Source organism: Puma concolor, chromosome A1 (genome assembly GCF_028749965.1).
Source record: "Puma concolor isolate L17-30 chromosome A1, mPumCon1.1.hap2, whole genome shotgun sequence".
NCBI lineage: Eukaryota > Metazoa > Chordata > Mammalia > Carnivora > Felidae > Puma > Puma concolor.
In genome coordinates this window covers 71,423,519-71,429,518 of record NC_141667.1, presented here as the reverse complement: position 1 = coordinate 71,429,518, position 6,000 = coordinate 71,423,519, and the positions used below count along the sequence as shown (strand labels likewise).

At 43.6% G+C, this 6,000-nt stretch overlaps 1 protein-coding gene across 3 annotated transcripts in view; it reads left to right on the top strand.

Moving 5' to 3' along the window:
• Positions 1-755: 755 nt before the first annotated feature.
• FER (FER tyrosine kinase) overlaps positions 756-6,000 on the top strand; it is a 453,694-nt gene continuing 448,449 nt past the window's right edge. The window contains exons 1-2 of one of the 3 annotated variants that reach the window (XM_086685844.1): positions 759-1,269; positions 5,079-5,265. The gene's annotated coding sequence lies outside the window, so the exon portion shown is untranslated. Of the gene's footprint in view, positions 1,270-5,078; positions 5,266-6,000 lie in introns of all 3 variants that reach the window. The other 2 variants (XM_086685926.1, XM_086685760.1) reach the window with 2 other exon arrangements.

Sequence of the window (6,000 nt, the reverse complement as noted above, 5' to 3'; positions counted from 1 at the left end):
AGAGGGGGAAGGTGGAGATGGGGTTGACGTTAATATGCTCCAGGCAAAGAATGTGGTTCAACCAATGTACAGGATACAATGCCTTAAAAAGTCGGCTACAGGAACACACCCTCGAATAGTGACTAATAACACCTATCATACTGTTACAGATCACCTAGTGATCTTTGTTTAGCTCACATTAGTCATTTTCCACTAAATTCTTTTGGTGAAGAACGCTTCTGAAACAACCGTTGCTGGAAGAGCAAACCAATTTGGGTCTCTGAACATTCCAGACTCTGCAAGAGATAAGGTCTTATTCTTATAGGGGACCACTGCAGGTCCTGCTGTACGCTTAACAGTATCCATCACAATTCCAGCACTGAGTGCCTCTTTTTTTTTTTTTTTTTTTAAGACAGTCTCAGGCACTGGGAATTAATGAGAAAGATTTCAGTTCCCGCTTTAGCTGAAATCCATTCCCAAAGTATCAATATTACAACTGATGCAACTAAAATGTACAGGAAAAGGTGACTGATTCTGAGAGCGAGAGGTGCACATTGAGGGGTACGAGATCCGCGGCCCCAAAGCAGCTTCTGTTCCTGGAGATTTCAACTCCCGGGATCGCCCTGCACCCCGCGGGCACACTTAACATTTTAATCACGCCTCCGCCCCCACCCTCCGAATTCCTTTCCGGCTAACGACCCGCCGGGTAGTCCCTTCCAGGCGGCCTCAGCTTATCACCCCCGGCCCGGCCACTTCCCGGTCGCGGCCAGGCGAGCCTCCCAAAGTTTCCTGTGACGCCGCCGTCCGCCTCCGGCCCCATCCCGCCCTCACTCCCACCCCCGCAACCCTCGACTCCGGGTAGAGAGGAGCGGATCACAGGAACGAGGAGGGGAACGCGAACAGGAGGACCTCGGGACCCCACCCGAGCCGGGGACCAGGCCCAGAGGGCAGCAGCCAAAGCTCCACGCTTCCCTTTGCCGCGCCCGCAGCCCCGCGCCCACGCGCGCCCACCCGGTCTGGACCCTGAAACCCACCCCTCGGGGTCCAGGGCCAATTGGCCGCGCCCCGCCTCCTGGGAGGTGGGGGAGGAGGGGGTTGGGGGCCGGGCGGCAGCGCCCGCCTTCGGCTCGTGCCCATTGGCTGGGGCCTCGAGGGTGCCCGAAGACCGGAGTGCAGTTTGATTGGCCGCAGAGGCTCGTGACAGCGGCGCCCATTGGCTGTGGTGGTCCCCGTGACGCGGGGTGGCGACTGGCTCCCGGGTCTGAGGGGCTCCTGCTTGTCAGGTTCTAGGTAGGTGAGTTTCGCGCCGCCGGCGGCTGGCGCTGTTGCCCGGGGCAACGCCGAGGGACGGGGGACTAGGAGGAGAGGCCTGCGGAGATAGGGGGCAACACCCCCTGCCCGCAGGGGGGCGCCTGGGACTCAGCCCTGGCCGGCGGCGGCTGCGCCGAAGGCTCTTCCTCCGCCCTCGGCCACCCCCACTCCCGCCCCAGCCTGCAGGGTCTCCCGCCCGTCCTCCACCCGCAACGGAGCATTCCTGGTTGGGGCTCGGGCCGCGCTGCACCCCCCGGGTCGGCGAGGCCGGCCCCTCCCACCAACCCGGGACTGGAGGCTGAGGGGGCGGGTGCCGGCGCGAAAGGGCTGAGGCGGGCTCAGCGGCCCCGCCCCATCGCCGGGGTCGGTGGGCTGCGGGGTGTGGGGCGGTGTTTGCGGGGCTGTGGGCACCACCCATCATGCCCGCACCCCCTTCTGTCCGAGCGCTCCTTTCCTGGCGCGGCCCTCCGGCTGGGGCGACCACCCCCAACCCCTAGGTGTTCCCTCAGTCCCATCCTACCTCTGGGGCCCTGCATTCCCCCTTGACCCGCGGAGCCCGTCCGCAGCCCGTCTTCTGTGCCTCAACTTCCCCACCTCCCGCTTTTATCTCCCACCTTCGATCACTGCTCCTGTCTTGGCCAGAGGTGACCCCCTAGACATAGTCAAGAGTTAAATTGTTAAGTGTGAAGCTAATGCAGCCGGGGCAATTTCTGCTCTGTACTCTCTTTGCCATTTAGGGTTGAGGAGGTGTTTGGAGGCACCTCTCGGTCAGCCTCAGAGTCTTTAGTATCAACTTTCTGAAACGCTAACTGGGTTGGTGTTGGTAGAGCCGGGCCGGTACGTCGTGCACAAATTGATTTAATTGTGAAGTTGTCGTTTTTTACTTTGTACATTTGTGGTCTTGATATTTAGTGCTGTGCAATCCCAAGTCCAGTAATTTATTAAGGCTGGTAGCCTTTCATTTTCGTTTGCCTTATGGTTAAGAAAAAAAAGTCTTAATCTTTTTAATTTGTAAAAAGTTGCATATATTCATAATGGTCTTACTGTTACTTTGGAATAAACCGCTCTAAAGGTGCAGTAGTACCATTTTCCTTTCTCCAGGCATTTTAAGATAAAACAGTTTCTCCAGTAGAGTATTCACCGTGTATAAAAGTGTTGAGGAAAAATTAATAAGAAAAAAACCCCAAAACTATTTTAGTGATTAAAGACTAGAAAACACTTTTTAACTTATGGAATGGGAATAGGATTTAAAAAAAAAAACTTGCAAAATGTAATTACTTCGCGAGTTTAGTGTAGTCTTGGTATACCTTTATGGTCTTGAGAAAGAAATATTCACCAAGAACCACACGTTTGTCAGAATGCAAAGGAAAGCTGAATGTAATCTTTTGGGATCCAGGAATCATTTTTGCTACTACTCTTGAACCAAGGGAACTATATATACTTCCAAAGGTGTTGTGAATGTGTTCAGAGTATATGAACGTACTTGGAAACCTTTTCCCTCTTTTCTTCCCAGATAGACCTTTGGTCAAGATCTGTTTCCCTTCTGCACTGATGGTCAGCAGCATTTAATATATACCATATAAAATTATTTAGGGTCCAGTTAATGCAGCTTCTGCACTACTTGAAAGGTTGATGTCAGTAGTTTGGAAGTAAGAATTCACACTTTTGGTAGAGAAATCACTTTCATTTCATCTTCAAATTTTACAAGCTTATAACTGGTCTGTGAACATTTCAAGCTTATTTTCTCCTTTATTTTACTACGAAAAATTTCAAACAATGAAGTTATTAGCCGACCACCTACGCAGCAATAACTTTTCCAAGGTAGCTGTTAACATGGTATATACTAAGAAAGAGAACTGAAATGATCAAGTTTGAAAACCAGCAAAAATATATATCATACCAAAATATTGTAAGGAACTCAGTTTCTTTTTGCAGATGGAAATAGTGTTTATAAAAACAATAGTAAGTTAATTTACATGACATTTACAAAGCAATCTTGTGAGTGACTAGGAAGTCATCATGTTTGTAAATCAAGGCCCAGATGAGTAAGCTCCATTTTGGTAATAAAAAAAGAAATCAAATGAACTTGTACAAATACAAGTTTGTTTTAAAATTGGACTCCTGTATTAATAGTTTTGTACTTGATTTTTAAATGACTATCTTCTTTTGAAGACAGGTCCAAAGGACCATCACTTATTCAGTGTTTTAGTAACATACTTAATAAATTGGATCAATCTTATGTATATTGTTTTGGAATAAGTATATTTTTGCAATGGAAAAAGAAAGCCTGCAAATGGGAACTTTTTAAAGAACTGTTTCATGGAAAATGAAGTAATTGTCTAGAAACATTTAAGTCAGTATTTTGATAGGATTCAAAAGTGTCTTGGGTGGTGTTTCATGGTGCTGCTAGCAGAATATTTGAAAACAGACCTTCAGTTTATAATAAAATAATAATAAATGGGTATAAGTTCACATATGTGTATGTTATATTTGGAATTTTTCCATAGTTAGGAAATCTCTGCATTCTTCTTTGAGTATTTGAATCCTGCTTTTCAGTTTTAGTATACCCTAAATGTGTTTTTCTTACTTAACCTCATTTATATAACTAATTTCTTAAATATTGAGATTAAGAGCTGTGTCTCAGAATTTATAGATCTCAGATTGCCTTGTTATTATTTCTCCATATTTCATTTGGCATGCTTATGTATGGTTAATTTACCACACACTGAGAGATTAAAGAGAACAGGCAGGTCATAGTTTTGGAACTTGAAAAAAATAAGATGTTTACCTATGTTAAAAAAAATTTTTTTTTAAACGTTTATTCATTTTTGAGAGTGAGAGAGACAGATCATGAGCAGGGGAGGGGCAGAGAGAGAGGGAGACACAGAATTGGAAGCAGGCTCCAGGCTCCGAGCTATCTGCACAGAATCCGACGCGTGGCTCGAACTCACGGAGTGCTAGATCATGACCTGAGCCGAAGTTGGACGCTCAACCAACTGAGCCACCCAGGAGCCCCAAGATGTTTACATATGTTTTAATTGAAGTTCCAGTTTTTTTTCTCTGCCTCCTTCCCTCTTTTCTTCTTTCGTTCCTATTTTTATTTTTATTATAAAAGTTAAATGCTTTAAAATCAATTAAAAAGACTATAGAAAAGAAAAGTCACCAATAATTCCATGGTGGTTGATACTTTGGAAAATAAATGAAACTTTTGTTTCTTCTATAAAGCCCTACCAATCATTGCAGTTCGATGGTCTCTATTGCAGTACATCTGTACCTGTACCTAATCTTACAGTTCTTGAACTTGAGACTTGGTTACCCTAAATTAGAAGAGTCCTCCAAGGTCTGGAAGAAAAATGGAAAAGAATAAATAGAGGACAGATTAGAGCAACAACAACAACAACAACAAAAACAAGAGAAGCAGTTTCTCACTTTTTCCTATAAGTATAAATGTAATCTTAGTTACTCATGTGAAACTTCAGTATGGCTGACAAAATATGGGACCTCCCAAGTTTTTTCTTTGGAATTCAAAATATCTAGGTAGGAAGTTTACTTAGTGAGTTTCTACAAAAAGTTTCCAATTTCTCCATTTTGGAGGATATTACATATTTAACTCTGAAATATCATGGATGACATTATTTCTTAACTATTCATATATACTTATCAAGCTATGAAGTATATAGATTTAGTTTATATATCATCACTTACTAAAAACTTGATATTGTCTCCTCCTTTTGAAGGTTCTAATTAAAATGCTAAAATTTTTAATGTAGGTTTTTTTTTTTTGCCAGGGTGTAGTGAAAGAAGATTCATTTCTTTTGGAGGCAGATAGTCTGGATTTCAGTCACAAATCAGAATTTTCTTCTGTGGGATCTTGGGGCAAGTTATGTAATCTCTTTAAATCCTAGTTTCCTCATCTGTAGAATGAGGATAAGATTGTCTCACAAGGTTGTTATGAAGAAGAATAAGACAATCTAGGTAAAATTCCTGAATTTAGGAAGTCCTCAACTTTCATATTCAGTTCATTACATGGTAGCTTTAATTTTATCTCTCCTAGTATTACTGTGTTTATTCTACCATCCTAAAAGTCCCCAAATTTAGACCTTGGATATTCAGTAATGTAAATTAAGTTTATATAAATTGAACGACATTTATATTTGTACAAACGAAATAATTATCAATATCTCATATTAGCTGTTCTTTGTTCTTCAAATTACTGTGTTTCAGTAGGGATAGTTGGAAATTCACTTTAAATGCTTTTTACCTCAAAATATGTCTAGTTTGTCTGAATTCCTGAATTATTTTTCTTTCACCTTGGATTATCATCTGTTGGTAGATGGTTTCCCCAAATTCCTTTCATTTTAACCACAAATATTTGCTTAAAAGTGGTACAGAAAAGCTAAGTGTTACTTTCTTTTAAAAAAAAAATTTTTTTTTTCCAACGTTTATTTATTTTTGGGACAGAGAGAGACAGAGCATGAACGGGGGAGGGGCAGAGAGAGAGGGAGACACTGAATCGGAAACAGGCTCCAGGCTCTGAGCCATCAGCCCAGAGCCCAACGCGGGGCTCGGACTCATGGACCGCGAGATCGTGACCTGGCTGGGTCGGACGCTTAACCGACTGCGCCACCCTGGCACCCCAGTGTTACTTTCTTAAATCTCTAACTAGTGTTCTTCCCTTTCTTAAACCGCATTTACTTAATATGTTTAAAA